The sequence below is a fragment of the Dicentrarchus labrax genome, unplaced genomic scaffold (genome assembly GCF_905237075.1).
Source record: "Dicentrarchus labrax unplaced genomic scaffold, dlabrax2021, whole genome shotgun sequence".
In the NCBI taxonomy this organism is placed as follows: Eukaryota; Metazoa; Chordata; class Actinopteri; family Moronidae; genus Dicentrarchus; species Dicentrarchus labrax.
Window position 1 is genome coordinate 19,217,713 of NW_026136721.1, and position 24,522 is coordinate 19,242,234.

At 41.1% G+C, this 24,522-nt stretch overlaps 1 long non-coding RNA gene across 1 annotated transcript; it reads left to right on the forward strand.

Moving 5' to 3' along the window:
- Positions 1–16,770: 16,770 nt before the first annotated feature.
- Positions 16,771–23,476, forward strand: LOC127354381 (uncharacterized). Its single transcript, XR_007881531.1, has 2 exons — positions 16,771–18,666; positions 22,287–23,476. It is a non-coding gene; the product is annotated as an uncharacterized LOC127354381 (long non-coding RNA).
- Positions 23,477–24,522: the final 1,046 nt, after the last annotated feature.

Sequence of the window (24,522 nt, forward strand, 5' to 3'; positions counted from 1 at the left end):
CTCAGACTGCAGACCACCCCCACCCTCCACACCCAAGGATAGTTCAACCCCCCTCCCCACCACCATCACCAAGGATCAGGTGAGTAGAGAGCTGAGGAGGCTTTGTCCAAGGAAAGCAGTGGGCCCGGACAGAGTGTGTCCAAGGATGCTTAAAGCCCGTTCTGCTGAACTGGGGGAGCCACTCCAGCATGTCTCCAACCTGAGCCTGCAGCTGGGGAGGGTCCCAGTGCTCTGGAAGACTTCATGTCTCATCACCTAAGAAAAAACACCCCAGAGAGCCGGGTGACAGACTAGTAGCACTGACATCACACATTATGAAGACCTTTGAACGACTGCTGCTCCATGTCCTTAGACCCCAGGTCCACCAAGATCTACTGCAGTTTGGATACCAGAAGAAGGTGGACATGGAGGATGCCATCCTCTATCTGCTCCATAGGGCCTACTCTCATCTGGACAAGGAGAGCAGCGCTGTGAGAATTGCGTTTTTGGATTTCTTCTGCTCTTCCTGCTCAGAGACAAGCTGACAGAGATGAGGGTCGACCCACTCCGGGTGACATGGATTAAGGACTACCTCACGGAGAGACCACAGTACGTCAGACTGAAGGGCTGCACGTCAGACACTGTGGTCAGCAGCACCGGAGCACCACAGGGGACCGTGCTCTCTCCCGTCCTCTTCACCTTGTACACATCTGACTTTCAGTATAACTCTGGGCTCTGCCACATGCAGAAATACTCGGATGATACTGCGATAGTTGGCTGTATCAAGGATGGACGGGAGGGGGAGTACAGGAGCCTGGTCGAGGACTTTGTGAGGTGGTGCAGGTCCAACCATCTGCAGCTGAACACCTCCAAGACCAAGGAGATGGTGGTGAACTTCAGAAGGAAGAAACCACATCTCCAACCTGTGTCCATCGAGGGGGTCGATGTGGAGGTGGTCAGGACATATAAATATCTGGGGCTGCAGCTGGATGACGAGCTGGATTGGACAGCAAATATGGGCACTCTTCATAGGAAAGGGCAGAGCCATCTGTACTTCCTGAGAAGGCTGGGGTCCTTCAACATCTGCAAAAAACTGCTGCACATGTTTTACCAGTCTGTGGTGGCCAGCGTCCTCTTTTATGCTGTGGTTTGCTGGGGAGGAAGCAGCAAGAAGATAGACGCTGGTCGACTGGACAGACTGGTGAGGAGAGCTGGCTCAGTGGTGGGCACAGAGCTGGACTCTGATGACAGTGGCAGAGAGAAGGACCCTGGACAAACTGATGCCCATACTGGACAACGCCCACCACCCTCTGCACAACACCTTCACCAGGCAGAGGAGTGTGTTCAGTGGCCGACTACTGTCCCAATCGAGCTCCACCAACAGACTGAAAAACTCTTTTGTCCCCCTGGCCATCAGACTGTACAGCAGCTCCTAGTCAAGGCAGGGAGGACAACAGATAATAGACAATGGACAATCTCTACTTCATTTGCACTCCATTCTGCACTCCATCTGCACTGCTTACTGTTTGCACTGTTTACTGTGGCTACTGTGTTAAATTCACTTTAATTTTATTTAGTTAACTGTAATTTTATTTTTAAATTTATTCTAATGTATGTTTAATGTATGTTTAATGTATGTCTTGTATACTACTGGATGCTTGAATTTCCCTCGGGATAAATAAAGTATCTATCTATCTATCTATCTATCTATCTATCTATCTATCTATCTATCTATCTATCTATCTATCTATTCAATTCAATTCAATTCAATTTTATTTGTATAGCGCCAATTCATAACAGAAGTTATCTCAGGACACTTTTCAAAAAGAGCAGGTCTAGACCGAACTCTTTAAAACATTAATTACAGAGACCCAACAGTACCACCATGAGCAAGCACTTGGCGACAAGGGCAAGGAAAAACTGCCTGTTAAAAGGCAGAAACCTAGGACAGATCCTCCGGCTCTAGGTGGGTGGTCGTCTGTCTCGACCAGTTGGGGCGAGAGAGAGAGAGAGACAGAGAGAGGGAGAGAGAGAGAGCGAGAGACAGACAGACAGACAGACAGCACAGCAACAGTATTGGCAATGGCAATCTAGCAGGACCATGGCAGGTGGCTCCACCAGGATCGATAAGAACCTGCGAGACGAGAAAGCACAAGAACTCCGGGGAAGAAGTGAAGTTAGTAACATGCATTAATGGAACATGAATGAGTGCAGAAAGAGAGAGGAAGGGAGGAGCTTAGTGCACCATGGGAAATCCCCCGATAGTCTAGGCCTATAGCAGCATAACTAAGGGATGGTTCAGGACTCACCTGATCCAGCCCTAACTATAAGCTTTATCAAAGAGGAATGTCTTAAGCCTACCCTTGAATGTGGTGAGGGTGTCTGCCTCCCGAACCACAACTGGAAGCTGGTTCCACAGGAGAGGAGCTTGGTAACTGAAGGCTCTGGCTCCTGTTCTACTTTTAGAGACTATAGGAACCACAAGTATCCCAGCATTCAGAGAACGTAGTGTTCTAGTGGGGTAATAGGGTACTATGAGCTCTTTAAGATATGAAGGGGCCTGACCATGAAGAGCTTTATAGGTGAGGAGGAGGATTTTAAATTCTATTCTACATTTTATAGGGAGCCAATGCAGAGAAGCTAGTACAGGAGAGATGTGATCTCTTTTCCTAGTTCCTGTCAGTACTCGTGCTGCAGCGTTCTGAATTAATTGGAGCGTTTTAATGGACTTATTGGGGCAACCTGATAATAAAGAGTTGCAGTAATCCAGCCTTGAAGTAACAAATGCATGTATTAGTTTTTCTGCATCTGTCTGTTTTAGTATGTGTCTAATTTTTGTAATATTACATAAATGAAAGAAGGCAGTCCTAGAGGTCTGCTTTATGTGGGAGTTAAATGACAAAAAAAATCCTGATCAAAGATAACTCCAAGATTCCTGACAGTGGTGCTAGAGGCCAAGTTAATGCCATCTAGAGTAACTATATCTTTAGACAGTGAGTCTCTAAGGTTTTTGGGGCCAAGAACAAGAATTTCGTTTTTTTCTGGGTTTAACATCAGAAAATTGCAGGTCATCCAGGATTTTATGTCCTTAAGACATGTTTGTAATTTAGATAATTGATTAATTTCATCGGGCTTGATTGATAGATATAACTGCGTATCATCTGCATAACAGTGAAAGTTAATGGAGTGATTCCTGATAATGTTGCCTAAAGGGAGCATATATAAAGTAAATAGTATTGCTCCAAGTACAGAACCTTGTGGAACTCCATGACTAACTGTAGTATTTATTGAAGATTCATCGTTAACATGTACAAACTGCGAGCGATCTGATAAATATGACTTAAACCAGCTTAGTGCGGTTCCTTTAATTCCTCCACAGCCAATTTGATGCTCAAGTCTCTGTAAAAGAATATTATGGTCAATGGTGTCAAATGCAGCACTAAGATCTAAATCTAAGTCCATTGTCAGAAGCAATCAGAAGGTCACTATAAACTTTAACCAGAGCTGTCTCTGTGCTGTGATGAACTCTAAATCCTGACTGAAAATCCTCAAATAAACTATTGTTATGTAGAAAGTCACAGAACTCTTTGGCGACTACTTTCTCCAGAATCTTAGAGAGGAAGGGGAGGTTAGAAATCGGTCTATAGTTGGCTAAAACCCCTGGGTCAAGAGTGGGCTTTTTAAGAAGGGGTTGAATTACAGCTACTTTTAAGGACTGTGGTACATATCCTGATAATAAAGAAAGATTAATCATATCCAGTAAATAAGTGCCAATTAAGGGAACAACTTCTTTAAGCAGCCTAGTTGGGATCGGGTCTAATAGACAGGCTGATGGCTTCAATGAAGAAATGATTGAAGTTAACTGATGAAGATCGATAGCAGAAAAACAGTCTAAATATATATCTAAGTTTACATTAGCAGAGGTCCCTGAACTTGGAGAGCCACTGATAACTGTTGATGGCAGTTGGTGATTAATTTTCTCTCTAATAGTAATAATTTTATTATAGAAGAAGCTCATGAAGTCATTGCTACTTAAGTTTATGGGGATATGTGGCTCAATAGAGTTGTGACTCTGTCAGCCTGGCTACAGTGCTATCTATCTATCTAATGTCGTTGACCATTTTTGGTTATTCAAATTTGTAAGCAAAAGAGACTCATCAGAAACACCCTTTAGACACACCACTAAATAAAGAACAGCCTCAAACAGCACCACAGCACTGAATCAACACACAAACAAAACATATTTATTAAGGCACTATTTATTGCCTTGCATTACATCATATAGGTGGCTGTTATTTCCCTGCTCACTCAGTTTATAAGCAAGGTGTAATCAGCATGTAATACTCCAAATCATTCCTCTCAATGCCTGCAACTTGCCAGGTGCTAAATATGCATTTCTGACATCCTTTAACACTTGTTCACACAGTCTTTACCCTCTACTCCTTCGCCTGGCTAATGATATCACAACACAGAGGTGCCGATTAAATGACAAAGGGAAGCTAGCCGCCTCGGCACAGACAGGAAAGTCTATTTTTACCACGGCGACCTGCTCCCAGTGGTTGCTAAGACAACCACTGCGCCAATGTTTAATCAGATTCAGACAAATTTACAAACATCCTGTGAAGACACAAGTATGAATGGCATCTATTGCCATAAAGAGGGGAAAGGAACCGAAAGAGCAACTTTTCAAGTATTCCAACAATATATGGATGGCCTATGAATTTTACTTTTACACTCAAATGTTCCCTTTCTTCTCCTTCCAGTGGGATCAAACTGTATCTTAGCACTGAATTTGTCACAATATTTAAGTAGTAGAGTATGTATATCTATACTGCTGTGATCAGAAAGAATGTACATATGTATATGAGCGATTGTCCTGACTGAGCTGCACTGCCACAGCACTGTGGTATAAACTGAAAGTCTATGCCCTACAGTTTAGCCTGGTTCAGGTTTCAGCACAGCAGTACTTCTCAGCTGGAGGTAGGCATCCTGGGTGGATCAGCACTGAAGGAGGTATGTTGCTGAGTTCAATCGTGAATTTTATTTGGAAATACATCCCCTGATTTAACCCTGCTTCCACATTAAATATTTCACTCTTGTACACTCTTTAATTTATAATCAAGTGATAAACCTAAACCCAGTTCATGAAACATCTTTTCCCTTCTATGAGTACATTGTATACCATAGTGTATTGAAATATTGCATTAACCTTCAGACTTATCAAAGGAATAATCCTGAATGATCTTTTAAAAGCAATAGTTTAATCTCTTTCTCACCCAGAGTAGACGGTCAGCTATATATCTTTGTATATATAACACAGATGATGAATGATAAAAAAGTCATAAAATGTTGATGTTATAGAACTGTCATTGCGCATGGAGCTGAGCCTACTAAACTCATACTCTGGTGAGAGGAGGGGCTGATTTATTGGAACACAGCCTTAACTAACTACCTTAATAACTTTTCATTGGCGGAAACTGCTGGAAAAGTAGCCCAAAGTAAAAATAAATAAATAAAAAAAACAACCCTCTTCTGGCAACACAAAACACATCTGGCAACATATTTATGTTTGTGTACAGATTAAACAAACTAAATACACCATTATGATTAATGAGCTTTACAGCTTTTTTTCTTTGGACAGAGCTGGCTAGTTGTTCCTGTGTTTCTAGTTATTATAAAAGGCACTGTAACCTGCTCTTCTAAAAAGCACCTAAACTAATTTTAGCAGTCACAAACTACAAGGGTCACAAACCAAATTGGTTACCAACATATCAATTTCTCAACTATCACACTAGAGCTGGATTTAATCTTTACCAAACAGGTTTGTATCGTGGATCAGTTCCACCTGTGCAGTTACTAGAATATAATGCATCAACTCAGCAGATTATACATAATATAAAAACACACAGCACCTTCAGAATTATGGTTTAATTAATTCAGTACAGCTTAAATTAGCTTTGGCTTGGTTGACAGTCTTGTGCCTTCTAATTCAGTGGAGGTAAGAGGGGATAGACAGAGAATAGGTAGAAGAGAGAAGGGTATGAGTTTTATTTGATTTTGAGACGGGGGGGGCACTGTCATCAGTTTATGGGTGGTAATATTGACTGGTGTTTCATTACCCTTGAATAGGCTATTGATCAGCCTGTTATGAAGCTTTGTGTATTTCACACACACACACACACACACACACACACACACACACACACACACACACACACACACACACACACACACACACACACACAGACACACACACACACACACACCTACACACACACACACACACACACACACTGTGCTGGGAATAGGCCGTCTGTTAACGTAATGATTGATTGGCAGACACGTGGACATTTTGTTTCTCTCTCTATCTCTCTGATACACACAGATGCCCACATGCAAACACACAATCAAACTAGTGTACAAGATTCCTCCCACGCCAACACTCTGCCTTTTCCTCTCAAATACACCCACACACATAAACACACAAACACACACACCAACACACAATACCTTCAGTCTCTCTCATCTGCAGCCTCCCATCACAATGCTATCTCTGCTCATTATGTCTCCTTTGTGTCCTTGCCCTACTGCCAAGACTGATGGGGCCAGAGCTCCTATTGTTCCAGGCCCTGTCTATCAAGCCGCAGTGCCGGCTTATCAAAATGAACATTACCATAACACTGGACCTGCTGGCATCTCAGGCGGGAAAAAAGAAGAAATACCAAAGGTGAGCTGAGCAAAGACCACAATACAACTCCACATAATGGTGTCTTGACATTTCCAGATCGACAGGTAATAGAGGGCTAATAGCTTTCTTGGTCTGCATGTGTGTGTGTATTTGTATGTTTTTTGTTTTTCCTGGTGTATGCTTGTGTGCATACAGAAAAGTTTGTATATGCATATCCAGTTATAGCTGTTTTATTTACTTTAATAGTACTATAGAGTATTTACAGTAAGATAAGTCAGAGGCAAATAAAATGACTCATTACCAGGATACAAGAGAGGAGAATTGAAAGTTTGTTGAATAAAAAATAACTTAATGTGTAACGTTTTCCAAATTTACAAGATAATTAACAATATTTCATAGATAATATTTCACAAAGTTTATAGTTTCTCCTCACTTAATAACGGCCCTGCTCAAAGTTACCTTTTAATGGCTGCTGATGGTGGCATGTGTTCAGTTCTTGTACTTCTAGACCTTAGTGTAGCCTTTGATATGATTCATCACTGCATCCTTTTAGACAGACTGAGGCAAGTTAAGTTTGGGGTGCCTCAGGGATTGGTTATGAGACTAATTTTCTTTTTTCATTTTTATGCTGACAATACACAGTTGTACTTGAGAACCACAGACCCTGGAATGCTGAGTTCACTGAATAACTATGGACAACTCCCAGCACATAGCAAAATAAATCTTCTTTAAGCCTATCGGATCAAGCAAGTTTGTTGCAAAGAATCTTGGTGTCTGGTTTGACAACAATGAGTAATTTAAGTTTTGAGCAGCACACCACAAAACTTGTGCAATCATGTTTTTTTCATCTTAGAAACATTTCAAAAATACAATCTGTCTTTACTCTTAATGACAGAGAGACCATTTTATATGCATTAATCTCATCACGCCTGGATTATTGCAACAGCCTTTTAACCTGCCAGAACCAAAAATCTATTGATTGCCTCCAGACTGTTCAGCTGCGAGGTTTTTAACCAGAACTAAGAAACATGACCACATCACTACTGTTTTAGCCTCTTTGTACTGGCTCACGGTATGTTTTAGGATTGATTTTACTAATTACTTTTAAGACACTTCATGGCCTCTCCCCCTGCTATATCTCTGATCAAAAAGGGACTGAGCGTTGGCAGTCAGGGCCCAAGTAAGTAAGTAAAGATTATTATTATTATTATTATTAGTATTATTATATACATACCATTAATTACCTAGCATACAATACAAGCATGTAGGGTTACAGTTTCATAGGGTTAGCTCCATTCATGACTTATATTTGTCAAACCACACATTGGCCACGTAGTGCCGTTTGTCTTTCGAGCTTGGAAGGAGGGTGCGACCTGCAATTACACCACAAGAGGCCACTAAATCCTACACACTGGACCTTTAACCAACAAACTCTACATTGCAATACAAAAACAGTGATTCTATATCATCATAAACTGTTGAGGATGCTGACTTTCTTCTGGGACAAGATTCTCGTTTTAAAGCAAATCAGGTGAAAGTTTGCCAGAGACAGCGATTTTACCAATCCATGGAGCTAACATTAGCCTAATCAGCTAGCTAGCTAAAGCTAACGAAATCAGCTAGCAGCAGCAGTGGTTGCTATGACGCCTGCTTATCTCTAAAATCTGTCACCGTCTTTATAAACTGCATGTGTAGGCACAGCAACAGAAACTAAGGGCTTGGTGAACTGTCAGTTAAGGATCATCATTAGGTTGTAGCTGGTTTTAAAAACAGGCAAAGAAAAATTAGATCTGACATGGAGGAAGTTTGCGATCTGCTGATGAAATAATAGACACATGAGAGGGGATAGTTGCAAATCTAAGTTGCATGTCAGTGAGAGGATTCAGTAAACTTGTGTTAATTTACAACTATATGTGTGTGTTTGTCTGCACAGCCGTCAGTCAGTGTGTGTGTTGTCAAGTGACTCGCTGTTTTAAAATATTCATTGGTCTATGCAAATTAAATCCACAGCACCAGAGTATACGCAGATTTCTTTTCCATTTCTCATCCACTCACACACACATACACACACATACACACAAACACACCACAGCACTGGTCACCGTGTTGAAAATTAAAAGTCACTTCCATCCAGCCTTGGACAGGACTACGTGGTTATTCTCTCTCTCTCTCTCTCTCTCTCTCTCTCTCTGTATCTGACTCCCATCTGTCTGTCTGTTTCCTCTGTGCCACTTCATTGTTAATCAGTTTCATTTACTCACAGCACTTTCCAATAGACCTCTGGCTCTCAGTACACAGCTCTTAGTGTTGGCCTGGCCTGTGAGGATTGGATGAAAGGGACCAGTGTAGACATGACTGAAATAGTTGGATGTCTGTGATAAGGTACACACAGACATAAAGGAGGACACAACAACATGCCAATTGCATACACACATACCATGAATGTAACAATCATTGTGCTCGTATCCACACTATGCATGCTTTTATGGCCGGCTCAGATCCCAAAATAAACATGCAATGTCATATGCACGGACATGATGTGTGGACATATGCAAAAACATATGGAGGCAGAGGTGCATAAAGATAAAGCCTGCACAAATACATGCACATACTGTGTGTACAAACAGGCACATAGGTATAAAGGCACACACAAGGGCAAAGCATAACAATCCTCTTAAGTCTCCCCCCGTTGCCCTGAGCTGTGATCAGTATCCTCGACAGTCAATAGCCACCACACACATACACACAGTCTGCAAGTGTCTGACTCTCTCTCTCTTTAGGCAGTGCGATAACAGTAGAGGTCACACTCCGAAGATTTCAGGCTTTGTGGGAGGATGATAGTACAATTATGCACCCATGCATGTTGGCCAACACACATTTCCATATTCATGCCTGTTATTTCCAGTTAAAAAGGTCATCTGCTCAGAAGATATTTGTGTAGCAGAGGGGTACACGGGGAGGTGAGCCTTACATGAGTCATAGAAACCGTGCCAGGGATGCTTCAGATGCCTTAAGTTTTTGTTATCCTCAAACTTGAACAGTTTCTGTGCCAGCATTGTGATGTCCTTAATTTGCAAGGAAATTGTGGCTAATGAAGGAAATCAGTTGTTTGTTTATGTAGGTCATATAAAGGCATCAGTATCAAATTGAGACTGTTTCATAACCAGTTAAAGTTTGTTTTACTATTTGATGTTGTTTTGCTGCTTTTATGTTTTTATGTAAAGTGTCTTTGAGTATTTAGAAAAGCGCTTATAAATAAAATTTATTATTATTATTAATATTATTATTAAAAACTCCTTGTAGTATATAATACATTTCAAAACAAAGTTAGCTGGTAAATAGTTGGCTATTTCTATATAGTTAATGCCTGTCAGATTCGATTGGATTCCCCTTGAAATCAATAAAACAAGGAAAATGAAAGTTCCTTGTTGGGGCTTTATGTAACAGTCATACTGTGTATACTATTTAAGAATATATATATTTTAGACTTAAGGAATGATGATACCTCAGCCAGGTAGTATTGTAGTATGTGAGGGCTGATTAATTTGTGATCTCTGATATACCAACTGCATCATTTTCATGTGTTTGTGAATCTGTCTGTACTTTCATAAATGTGAGCATTTGTAAGTGTGTTTGAAAGCATACAGGAACAGGAATCTGGAGGCCACCAGCGATCAAGGACCAGTAAATTAAAGAAGCAGAAGGGAGGAGAAAGAAAGAGATAAGAGTGTAAGAGGCCTCCCACAGAGACCTTTGCAATGTCGGAGGGAAATGGAACCCCGTTTTTGTTGAGCTGGCCTTTTCGCTTGCCTGCCTCAAATGAGACCAGCTGAATCCTTCTCATACGAACTCACACCGCAGCAAGCAAGCCTAAGCTAGAGCAAACTATGCCTCCCACTAAAACCTGTTTTTTTACATAAGCTGTTTTCTATTTTAAAATCTTTTTTTTTTTTTTTTTGCTGGCTAATTTTGTAACTTCAAGGATTAAACCAGAGGAAAAGATAAGCAAACAGTTATAATCATCTATCAGGAGACTGTGTTGTTTGGATCAATAACATTAATGACCCTGATTAGCATTGGCTGATTTTTTCCTCATTCAACTAATTATGCTGCCAGCAAAGATCTCACTAAAATAATTGGACAGCTTTTGTCAGTTTCCCCACACAAATTACCATTTGAATTTAAAAGCTTGCTCTCAGGGCTCTTAAACCTACCTTGAATATAGCTCCTCCATTAGACAAACTGGACTGGTGCAAGACTACAAAACTCGATTTGAGGAGTAGATTTGCTTTAATTATGAGGTCCATCAACATTATCATCCAGCCTCACATCCACTCACAGTGCTTTTTGTCCTCTAGTGTCCAAGATGTTAGGGAGCCAGCAATGGAAACTACTTACTGCATGATGTTCTCACAGCCAAGTTCAAAATGCACACCCCATTTAATCACTATAGTCATTATCCAAACTGAAGACTCACCCTGCCAGCCAAAACTCCAGCCTGAGCTCCATTAGTTGGGCACTGCCAGCCAGTCCAGATGGCCGTTGCCGGGCTCAGCCACCATGTGGTCGACTCGGGCTCATTGAGACAGAGTGGATCATTTCGCCATCCCTCTCAGCATCCATGCATGGCAAACACAAACACACACATACAAACACACTTTGTACAAAGACAACAACAAATGGCAGATTGCCTTAGGGTCACTTTTGTTTAGAATCACAACCTTAAGTCCTGCGTCCTACCAGTGAGGCAATATGCCACTTAATAATGCTTCAACATGTTCTGCAATATGACGATATACAATGATGACAATGTGTCAACCGTCCAAGGTACCATTTATACCTTTGTATAAACCTCTTCACATAAGGCCATTATGGGCAGTGTAACAACTGAATGAGTTTCCAAAAACGGACTAAATTTGTCCAGAAAATGTATTCTACCCCAATTATGATGACCCCTCAACTTCCACAGTATACATCAAATGTATTGATATAAGATTACATATTCTTTACAATAATAGAGCAAGGTTTTCATATTACCCACCCCAACCTGACACCATTTAAACCTTTCTTATTCTTCGAGAAAATCTTATAGTTATACCTTAGATTAAAGCCCTGAGTCCCTGAAGATATTGAAGGAAAATGCAAGGGAATTAGGAATAGTTGGCTTAAATGCATATTTACCTATATACCAAATAATTTACCTGTGGCTACTTACAAAAACAACAAGCCCTCAAAATTAAACAACAAAATATATTGTTTGTCTAAGCCCTCTAGAACAACACATAGAAGCATTTTCTGACCTGACGCCCCTATCAGCAGGACGATCATTTGTTCGTGCCTTCCAAAATGATTACAAATCTTGTTAACACTATAACATAACACTATAGTTTTGTTACATTTAGGCACAATAATTACTTGTTTAGGTTCAGGAAAAGGTTATGAATATGGTTTGAATACTTTGTTAAGTCTAAAGAAACATTTTGGTTTGGGTTAAAATTACTACTTTGTAAAGGTTTGGGAACGTTTGTCGTCCTGGTGACAATTATAAACGCATGGTTAAGGTTAGTGAAATGCTGTCCTTCTTGTTGGAAGCTGGAAACAAACAGCTGTGCCCAGCATTAAAGTGTGATGTTTTGTCAACCCATCCATCCACCCTGACTTCTTTCTTACGTGAACTTCTATTATAATGTCACCTCATTTCCTCCTTCGATCCTGTCATTAATACTAAGGCTTCTAGGGGGCTTCGCCACTTGAACATAAACAGATTTCTGCATTTTATTGCTGAAACGACTGATGCTGTTGTTCTTTGGAGGATATTCTAATTTAATTCATTAAAGCATTACCATTAACCAAAAATACCACACCCTTTTCTCTATAAACAGTTTCTGAATAGATCTTTCAAGAAAATGCACTATATCATAATATATTTCAACATTGTGGTATAAAATTTAATATATCGAGATCGATTTTAATCTGTTTGGCCACACTGGTTTTTATTTCCTATTTAATAAAACTGTTGTTGTTTATTGTAACAAGACACAACACAAAGAAAACAGTCTCAAAACTCTCTTGTACCGTCAAACTCAATTTTTATTGTATACTGGATATTAGCGTAGTTAAAAAAAAGAAGTTACTTGTAACTACTATAAATAGAGAAGCATATATTTTCATATTTCGGGGACCCAGCTGGACCTGTCCGTTGGCTGATGTGAAACCATCAGTCTTTTAATGACTGTTGTCCATTGAACCCATGTGGTGTAAACCACAGACAGTTGAGTTGGAGGCTTGGTGAGAAATGAGATGAGATAGATTATAAAGAGATCTCAGGGAGCTATTTGAAGGATGATGGGCTGTATCAGGAATGTGGGCACTCTAAGAAATGTTCATCTCATCCACATTTATAAGTTAAAATGTGGAATTTACTGTGTATGTAACATCATTTTGATTTCATCAGCTGACATTTAAAAAAAAAATTGAGGACAAAGTAGACAGACTGGGAGAATGAACAGAGCTTGTGATTACTCATGAAAGCTGCAAGTATGTGGTATTTTCTTTGGTTCACTGAGCAACAATGATGCTTCAAAAACTGCCATTTTAAAAGAAAACATGGTATTTGCCAGTCCGATCACCATACAATTGCAAAGCACAAAGCCAAATTGAAACAACCAAACCGAAGCACAGAAGAACCACAGAAATCTCAAATATGACCGTCCAGTTCACCATTATTCCCTCTAGTTGTATGTTCCAGCAAACCATTTGAGCTGATCCACTAGGGGTTGGATATTTTATACGCTCTCTGTCTGTCTGTCTGTCTGTCTGTGTATGTGTGTGTGCATAGGCATGGACCTAATTAGGATTGAGGCAGTCATTGGGCAGAGGCCTGATGGTGTGTGATTGCCTAGGTCTAATGTCTAGCACACTCTTGGGGAACATCAGCCCTCATGTCTACACACACTTTAGAAGAAAACTCCAATAGCAGGGAAGCATTCACTTTTTCTTCATATGTTGGTACATTATTTTCTTCTCACACTTTTTTTCTTGTGCTTTTCTGTTACTTTTACATAAAAAAACACTCATACAAACTTTCCCTCTCTTCTCTTCCTCTTTATCTCTCTCTTGCTCTCTCTCTCTCTCACACACACACACACACACACACACACACACACACACACACACACACACACACACACAGTCTAATGAATAATGGCTGAAGTGAGGGGTGTAGAGGTTATTCATTTACAAAGCACTTCCTCTGCTTTCATCTCCCTGTAGGCGCATCACTCTCACTCTGAATGAATCCCAAGAGAGACAGAAAGGTAGAGATGGAGAATTTGATATGCTTAATATATTGTATGCTGAGCCAACTCTCTCTCTCTCTCTCTCTCTCTCTCTCTCTCTGTCTGGCCCCCATTAGACATGCTCTGACAATCTCCTCTGACTTCAAGCCAGTCTTTCTTCTTCAGCTTCCAAAATCACTGTGTGCACACTAACATCTTTACAGTGTTAATGTGTCTGCATTTATGTTGTAGTTGTTTTAATGTTGTATAATGCCATGTTTGGGCCAGAGTCCTCCAGTTCCGTCCCACAGTGCAATATGCTTATAGTGTAATATGCCTTGTCTGCTAACTTACAGTGATAGTTTCTCCTGTTTTGGACTTTTCTCTAAAGACAGGCAGTTTCAAGATGCTTGTGTTATGCTGTGTTTTTGTGGAAGTTCCAGTAACTATATGAGGTTCACGCTACTTGGACAGTATCTTGACCGTTATCTCATTCATGGCTTCGTCATTCTCTTGCTCTAGTGTTGCTTTTCTGCTCTAATGTCAAAGAAAATGCTGCTCTTTACTAAACCTGACACTCAGGTGCTGCACCATCACGTTACTGTGACAGTGAGCTAATATAAACAAACTTTTTCATTATTGTGTTTGTATTCATTCATTGTGACAGTGCGGCAACAGCGCCATCATGATGCCAAAAAGGAACAGCAACATTTCCTGCAATCACTTGATTCCAGCACACCGTGAATAAGAAATGTAACACTCTTACACACCTCAAGTCTCCCTATAAACTTTGAAGAGAAAACAGTGCTTTTTAAAATCATTTTTGACAATTCGAAACCATAACACTGTTAAAGATAAATAGTGTGAAGAATATAGGGGAGTTGAGTCCTTAACTGAATGAAATTAATGAAGTAGACAGGGTTCAATGTAGTCCCAAGTCACTGAAGAACAGGTATGCATTTGAGAATTAAAGGACCAGTGTGGATTTAGTGGTGTAGCTGCTCAGGGGAAAAAAACGTGAATGGCCCTATCTAGAACCAGTGTTTTGTTCTGGGCTGCTGTAGAAACAGTTCAGGTTAGCTAGTTATTATGAACATCAATAGCCACCACAACTCAACAGAAGAAGGAAACAATGTGCTGGTCTGACTAACAAGTAACCTCTGGGAAGTACAAAAGAAGCACGGCAGCAGCTAGAACTAGAAACAAAGGATTTAAAGGTTTACCTGAGTAAATGATGCAGCAGGGATATTTGTATAGAGGACAGGGAACAAAGAGCTTGCTAGCAGAGTACGGAGTAGGGGTTATAACTTCTATGTCTATTACAGAGTTACATGACAGGAGGAGGATCTGAGCCAGTAGAGGGGGTAACAATCTGCTAAAGAGAAAAATAAAGAAAAATAAAACAATCTGTAAAACTGTAAAACTTCTGATGATTTGGATCATTGTGCTCTTTAACATACAATTGAACTGATAATACGACACATAAATATGAACGTTTCCGTAGGTGAAGATCATACGTGCACTTAATGTTTGTTGTTGTTTTCTAAACTAAGTAAATACAATGCTGAAAAAATGCTCTTATATCATTCAACTCATTTGCCTCATTTACCTTTCTTTGCCTCCAACTGCCAGAGGAACTTAATTTACCGCACACACTCACACACCTTTTCCCTCCCCTGCGACCGTGCCTTCTGTGCCAATGTGTGGCTGTTCTAATTAAAGGCAGATTTCCATCGCAGGAACGGCGACTGAGGTCATAACAGCATCTGAGTGACAGAATTTAGACGCTGTTGTAGCACCATTGGTATGCCATGCAAAATTGCACTGCCGTCCCCCACAGAAACACAAACACCTATGCTTATTAATAACATTCCTGTGACTGAGATGGAGGGGGGTATTGTTTGTGACTCCATAAGGTGTTTATAAATTCATATAATTAATTTGTGTGTGTGTGTGTGTGTGTCTGTGAGTGGTGAGTTTGTCCCTCTCTTTAAGATGCTTGTGTATTGGAACAAGATCTAACAATCAGTAACAGCTGCATAGGAACTAACAACAATAGCTCACACACAATGGTTTTCATAATATAGGCCCCTGTAAACTGTTAGAAGAAAAATAAACCAGCTGTGGCATGAACACCAGTACATGTTGATCATAATTACTGTACAAGAGACAGGATGTAGCATCATGAGGGTGGAAAATATATCCCCAATGAACGAGAAAATGGAAACACCTTCAGTAAAACAACATGATTTGAAACTTGAACAGCCGCCCGTAGTGAATTTATGTATTGTATTGTAAGTATGTTTAATGTGGCATTTGGCAAGGTTTTTTGGGGGGTAAAATACACCTCTCTGATCAGCCTGAATCATTAAGTAGGGATGAACCAGTGACAAGCATCCAATTATAGATTCAGGGGTGTGAAAGAGGTGGTCCTCAGGTATAAATGTTTAGATCTCCCCATGTTCGGGGTCTTTCTTCATCTTTGACTGCTCGTGTGTTGATTGACCTTTTCTTTGCAAAGAAAATAAACTTGTCGGCCGGCAGAAGTTCTCTATTTCATTCTTCACCAGCAGCAGAGAAATTTCCACAACGATTTGGTGTCGAAGTGGGATCCCTCGAGCGATCGTCTGGGACGGGACACGGACAGTGACAGGCCATCCTGGAAGAAAAACTTTTCAGCCTCCAACCTCAAAATCCTCTTCTGAGAAGGGAGGACTGACCGCAAACGTCCCAGATCGTCGCCCCTGGGATTTCCACAAACGCAATTCGACGAAATTCATCTGGTGAGCACTGAAATATTGACATTTAAATTACTCTTCTTTAAATTTTGGGTTTAAAATTGGCTAAATATTTCCGTTTCTCACATATCCACAATCGATCTGCTTTTTGTTGCTTGTAGCCTTAAACGAAGTAGCCAGGTCTTTGTTGCTTGTTCCTTAAACGAAGCAATCAGGTTTTTAAATCACTTGTAACCATAAACAAAGTGATTTGCTTTTTTTCACTTGTAGCACAGACAAAGTGATCAGGTCTTTGTTGCCTTAAACAGGTCTTTGTTGCTTGTTCCTTAAACGAAGTAACCAGGTCTTTGTTACTTGTTCCTTAAACGAAGTGACCAGGTCTTTATCACTTGTTCCTTAAACGAAGTGACCCTTTACAGAGACGTCTGTATTGTAATAGTTGTGCACGACCTCCATTTGGAATGGGGAGTAAAAGCTCTGGAGGTTGGACCTCCGGAGGGGGCGATTGTGGATGTTATGAGAAGGAAATATGGGGATAAAAGTTTAAAATATTTAAATATCTGGACAGCTGAGTTTGGATTCCCAATAGGGGGATCCCTCAGTTTTTTTTTTTTTTTTTTTTTTTTTAAAAAACATATCGATATTAGAAGAAAAACTGAAGGGAAAAGAACAAAAAATGAGAAGGAAAAATAAGGTTTCTGTAAGAAAATTAGAAAATATGGAAGGTCAAAAAGAATGTTTTCAGATGTGGAAAGGGGAAGCAGAGACATGAGATAGGAAAATAATGCTGAAACAACTCCCTTTTCCATGTGAAAAAGTTGAAACCAATGAAAAGCAAATTTCACACACACAAAGAACACCAGACTCGCAGACTTCTTCTTTGTTTCCACAGTTGGCGGTTTTGAAGCTGGATCCAGACCTTGACGGCAACCCACCTATTCATCCTTCAGCTCCACCACCATACAACACAGTGACACCCAGCAAAAGAAGGGAAGCAGACTCCGCCATGCCACAACAAAAAACAAGTTCAGGAGCAGCTCACTGTGCCCCTGATGTGTCCGTTCCACCACAGAACCCTACAACCAACCCCCCTTCTCCAATCGCACATAGACTGCGTCATCCAAATCAAGATGCAGCCTTCAACATGCCCATGGTTGAAGTATCTGGACCAGAAGGTGCAACGTTGGTTTTCCGTCCATGGACTTCTGCTGACATCACAGCAGCCTCACAACATCTGCCCAACCCCACAACATCAGATTGGCAAAAAATAGCTGAAAGATTCCCACATGCTGACATCCGTTGTAAGCACATCACCTGGGAACATGAGTCTATAGAGATGTTGTCCGCCTTCTCTGTGATGCATTCACTCAAGCTTTTCCTGTCAAAGTTAACATGGAGAAAATCACTGCCTGCAAGCAGAAGGATGATGAAAACCCTGATGAATATCTCACTCGCCTGACAGAGGTATTCAACACCTACAGTGGCCTTCAACCACCTGATGGATTAAACAATATTCCAGATGTGTGGGAAATTCATCTTTGTAACTGTTTCTTAAAAGGACTAAAACCAAACATTGCCTCCGCTGTTAAAACTTCCTGCATTGGATGGGATGATGCACGCCTGTCCGAACTTCGCAGACACGCCATACATGCCCATGACCAAATACTCTCAAAGAAAAAGAAAAATGAAGAAACAACACAGAAAGAGCTTCACATGGCAGCAATAACCATGTATAACACAATCCGAGAACATGGACAACCAGGTCATACACATAGAGGAAAAGATAACCGACACAGGCACTGGAAAGATAAAATTGCAAAGGATGTTTGTTTCCTGTGTGGTCAACATGGACATTGGAAACGCGAGTGGCCCAAAAATACCTCATCGACCCCGGTGGACAAGTCGGACTGAAAATGGGAAAGGGTTGTCGGAGAGGGATGGACTCCTGCTGACAAGCCAAACCAACTTGTGAGATCGAGAGAAGGTACTGCACCACACTCACACACACATACTGAGCAGATTAATACACAATCTATAGAGAATTCAGACAACAGATATACAATTGCTCTAACATATGTTCACTACACATCTGATCATTTCAAGAGGTTTCTACAACATACATTGACCATTGCAGAACAAAAAGTTGCATTCTTAGTTGACTCAGGAGCCACACATTCTGTGATAAAAGCTTTAGAACTCACTACAAAACCAAAAATGAGTGGAGATTATGTGTACTCTGTTGGTTCATCAGGTCAAACAATTAGAGAGAACATTACTGTCCCACTCAAATGTGCGGATGGGCCAGATATAAGCTTCAAACATGTATTCTTGCTCTCAAAAGTCTGTCCCATTAACCTGATGGGCAGGGACTTGATGTGCAAATTAGGCCTTTGTCTGATCTCAAACCCAGAAGGTGTCAAAGTTCACAGACTATCCGATCTGGAGCCAAATCTTTCACACTCTTTTGTTCACCACATCCCAGAACTACAATATGCATATCTATGGAAATTGCAACCATCAACTGCCTCTGAGCTTGTTACTTTAGCTAGAAAAACAGTTTTAACAGCTACAATAGATTTCATGACACCAGAGGATCTGCATTGTACCTCTCATGTGTCACCAGGACCTGATGAGCCATATGAGGAAGGTTGGTTGAGAGAGAGATTCGATAAACTCACACTGTCACAGATTTATTGGACACAACATAAATGCGCTATATCAGTCTCTCTTACACCAGCTCAATGTGATGCGTACACCATAGACCATTCAGTCCCACACATCACACTTGCAAAACACACATCAGATAATTGGGAAGATTTGGGACCTTTTATAAAATCATGTCAGCGCGCAGCCGATTGGCAAGAAACATCTGATCGATCTATTTTTTTTTCACCAACACTGCAGTGTTACTCTAAGAGTTTACCATTTTTTGTGCACACTCAAAGAACAATCCAGCTGGTACCTAAAAGCACTTTTAAATCTTTTTCCTTTTTGTCCGAAGAACAAGCAGCAGCGATTACAGCCCTACAGGAGGTCCCTAAGACACTGTGGGCTGTTAGTAAGTATGATGTTGGCCTCATCAAAGACTGTGAACCTGTTGTCATTACTCCAAAATCAGACTTTAGACCTTGCAAGACTCAATATCCACTTAAACAAGAAGCCATCGATGGTATAATACCAGTCTTTGAGTCTCTGAAAGCAGCAGGAGTAATTATTCCCTGTGATGATTCTCCAGTGCGCACACCTTTGTTTCCTGTCAAGAAAATCAGAGATAAGGATCAACCAACGGAATGGCATTTTGTTCAGGATCTGCAAGCAGTAAATGCAGCAGTCCAACCCAGAGACCTCATGATCTGCAGTCCAACCAAAGAGCAATGTGAAGCCGACACAGTAAAACTCTTGAAACATCTTGCTAATAGTGGTCACAAAGCCAGCTTGTCCAAACTTCAATTTGTCCAGGAAAAAGTTGTTTTCTTAGGTCACGTCATCACTTCTGAAGGAAAGACTCTTTCACCAAAAAGAGTGGATGCAATTCAGAATCTTCCACAACCCATCACAAAAAAACAGATGATGTCATTTCTTGGTATGTGCTCTTATTGTAGACAATTCATTTCAAACTATGCCATTCTTGAAGCTCCACTCTCCTCCCTCATTCATGGCAAAGGTCTACAATCACAAGATAAGATCACATGGACTCTTGAAGCAGAACAGTCTTTCACTGAACTAAAACTTGCCTTACAGACTACCCCAACTTTGGGTCTACCTGATCCTACCAAACCTTTCACCCAAACGGTAGATGAGAAAAATGGATACATGATTTCTGTGTTGTTGCAGGATCACGGAAATAAACTACGCCCTGTAGCTTATTTTTCCTCAAGACTAGATCTCCCAAGATGTCTCAGGGCTGTGGCCGCTGCTGAAAAGGCAATCATGGCCTCCAGAGACATTGTGAGCTATTCTGATGTAACTCTCCTGGTTCCACATGCTGTGTCCATGATTTTACTTGAACAAAAAACTTCTCATCTCTCCACAGCACGATGGCTAAGATACAACACTGTGCTTTTAGAAATGCCTAACATCACTGTAAAAAGATGCAATGTTTTAAACCCTGCCACTCTCTTTCCCACACCTGACGATGGACAAGAACATGACTGTGTTGCTGTACTCCAACAGGTCTGCTCCCCAAGACCGGATCTACAAGAAACTCCATTAACTAACCCTGATTTGGTTGTTTTTGTAGATGGATCCACTTCCCGCGACCCACAAACTGGTCGCAACAGAGTTGGATTTGCTGTTGTCACTAATCATGAAACTCTTGCCTCAGGTTCACTCCCCTCTCACTATTCTGCACAAGCAGCAGAACTCACAGCATGCAAGCTGGCAAGCAACAAGACTGTAACTATCTACACCGACTCTAGATATGCATTTCATGTTGTACATGATTTTGGTACTCTGTGGAAACACAGACAATTCTTAAAATCTGACGGGAAACCTATTCTTCATCATGACAAGGTTGCAGCTCTTCTAGATGCCATTTTGCTCCCAACCTCAATTGCTGTTTGTAAATGCCTTGCCCATACTAACAACTCAGATTCTGTCTCTCTAGGGAACGCAAGAGCTGATACTGCTGCAAAAAGAGCTGCACTCCAACCCACCATCCTTGATCCTATGTTTGTCTCAACTCCGGTCTCTATTCCAAGTTCTCTTACAGCGATGCAGTCCTTTGCCACACCACAAGAAAAGACGTTGTGGAGACGCTGCGGTGCCACACAGAAAGAAGCAGTGTGGCAGGGACCCTATAACAAACCCTGCCTGCCCAAACATTTCTTTCCTCACTTTGCAAAATTGACACATGGATTGGACCATGTGTCAAAAGGGGGGATGTTAGATGCCATAACTCAACTCTGGTTCACCAAAGGTTTTTCAGTTCATGCGCAGAAGTTTTGTCAATCGTGTATGGTTTGTGCAACACATAACGCAGGTAAAACCAAAACAATCACACACGCCGCACACCCACCACCAGATAGACCATTCGAACATTTGATGATGGATTTCATAGAACTTTCGCCAGCAGAAGGGAAGAAGTACTGCTTGGTGATGGTTGACATGTGGTCAAAATGGGTTGAAGCATTCCCAGCAAGACACCAAAGCAGCCAAGTGGTAGCAAAAGCTCTGTTAACAGAAATCATTCCCAGATGGGGAATACCAACTAAACTGAGCAGCGATAATGGCACACACTTTTTCAATTCTGCAATAACCCAAATCAGTGATTTTCTTGCCATTGACCTCAGACGACATTGTGCATATCACCCTGCCAGTGGAGGTGCGGTCGAACAAGAAAATGGCACTCTGAAATCAAAACTAGCAAAATGCTGTTAGGAAACGGGGCTGCCATGGACAAAGGCCCCGCCGATTGTTCTAATGCACATAAGAATGAGAAAAAGATCCAGAGTGAACATGAGCCCCTTTGAAATTCTTTTTGGCAGACCTCCATCTCTAGGAGTGGAGCCTGTAACCAGGCCACTCCCCTCCACTGGCCTATGTGACGATGACATGTTACAATACTGCAAAAATTTATCTTCCACTCTCTCTCAAATCTCTCAGCAGGTGAAATCAGCCCTTCCACTACCAGCTTCCACATTACTTCATGACTTCCAGCCTGGCAACTGGGTGGTGATAAAGGACTTCAGAAGGAAGCACTGGCACTCCAAACGTTGGTGAGGTCCATTCCAGGTGCTCCTGACAACACATACTGCTGTGAAGATAGCTGAGAGAGCAACGTGGGTACACGTCAACCACTGCAGGAAGGTCCCTGAACCAACAGAGGAATTCAGCTGTCAACCTGAACGACGTGAGGACGGACGACATGGAGACGGACAACGCGAGGACGAACGAGCGCAAGGAGAGGACGACACGAGGAATAACTCCATAAATTCAACAACCACCAACTAGATGTCAGGATTAACAACGCAAACCTTTACCAATAGACTACACCATGCACCACCTGATCCTGATCCTATTATGTTGGACGATGCTGACAGAGGCCTACACCTACAAACCTGCCAAGACCGTCACTCTGACAGAAGGACAAAATGCAACCTTCACCTATTTAACAATGACAATCAAAATCCAGCCTCATTTCACATTTCTGATCCCCATCATTACCCCAGCTCAGATTATAACTCTGATGGTGACATTTTGTAAATAATGTTAATAATGTTTTTGCTTTTGTTCTTTTCTTTCTTTTGTTCCTTCCTCATCACTGCCATGATGATACATTTTAAAATCCATGTGAATTGATGTGTCGCATAATTAAGTTGGGACTATATACTTTATTTTATTCTTATTCTATTTTTTTTATTTATTTTTTTTTTACTGTTAGTGATTAATGAATAATCAAAAGGGGGAATTGTAATGGTAGATTCAGTTTCTTTGTTTCAGCCACTGCAGATGCCCAACCTCCCCCTCCTAACACAAGATGCCAGGTCCTTTTGTGTTTTGTAGATCGTGATGTCTGGACTTGGCTTTGCACCTGAATGCAAGATCCTGCAGTACACCTCATATGTAAAACACACCAGCAGGGGGTCGGCCCTGATGTCTGCAGTAGGCAGAGGGGTGGGAAAGCACTTCCTGGAGGGCCAGACCCCTACAGCAGACAAAGGGGTGTGAAAGAGGTGGTCCTCAGGTATAAATGTTTAGATCTCCCCATGTTCGGGGTCTTTCTTCATCTTTGACCGCTCGTGTGTTGATTGACCTTTTCTTTGCAAAGAAAATAAACTTGTCGGCCGGCAGAAGTTCTCTATTTCATTCTTCACCAGCAGCAGAGAAATTTCCATTTACGACTGTAAACGTTAAATACAAGTACTCCGCAGCGACTCTAGGGGTAGCTGTTTGACAAAACCGGAAAACTGCATAGTATGCCTTTAAGTCAGGACAAGCAATAATGCTGTCTGTTAGCTATTATGGCCCTTAAACGCAGCCAACATGCAGTTTTACAGTGAAGGTCAGTTGGAGAGGTGTGGAGTTCCTCCCCACATCTCTGCTTGAGGCTATAGCACAAGACTATATTAGCCACTAGTAGCATAACACACTTAAACTCTGGCAGAACTGTCTGCCGTCGAGTTGCATTGTGGGTAATGTAGGAGTCAGTTTGGACAAGGAAGAAGAATGCATGCAATAAAACATACAGTATCTCTGGTTCTGCAGCATCGATTTTGTTCTATTTGTAAACTGTCATGAGTCTAACAATGTTATATGAGTGCAATGTGAAATCGGTGGAGTGCTTACAGATGTGTAATTGTTTACATTCCCTTCAGGGATATACCCTAACAGAGGAATGATCTGTTTGGGTTTGGATGGCGTCTTTGATATTGTCAACACATAACTGGTCAACAGCAAAATGAGCATATAAATTATTGCTCATATCAAACTGTGTACAAACTGTGACTAAGTAAGCAAGACAAAAAAAGGATGGTTTTCAGTTTTTCCTTTATATATATATATATCAGCAAAATAATGAACTAGCAGTTATCCCAACGAAGGCAAATAATGGATTAGTCAAAGCGGCACTGAGTGCTAAAATGTGAAACAGTAGCTGTGAATTACATTAGGACACTGTATTGGGACTCGTACTGACTCATGTCAGAACTGGTCCTCTCATATTGTAAGATGTGCACTAGTACAAACTTACAGCTACTTAATATTTCAAGAGAACCTGTTAACCTGTTTCAGGTTAGATGGATTGCTTGTTATGCACGCAGCAAACGATGGTCGCCTCCGCATTAATTCCTAATTATGGGCACAAAAAATTCAATCAATATTTTAGATTTTCATGCACTTT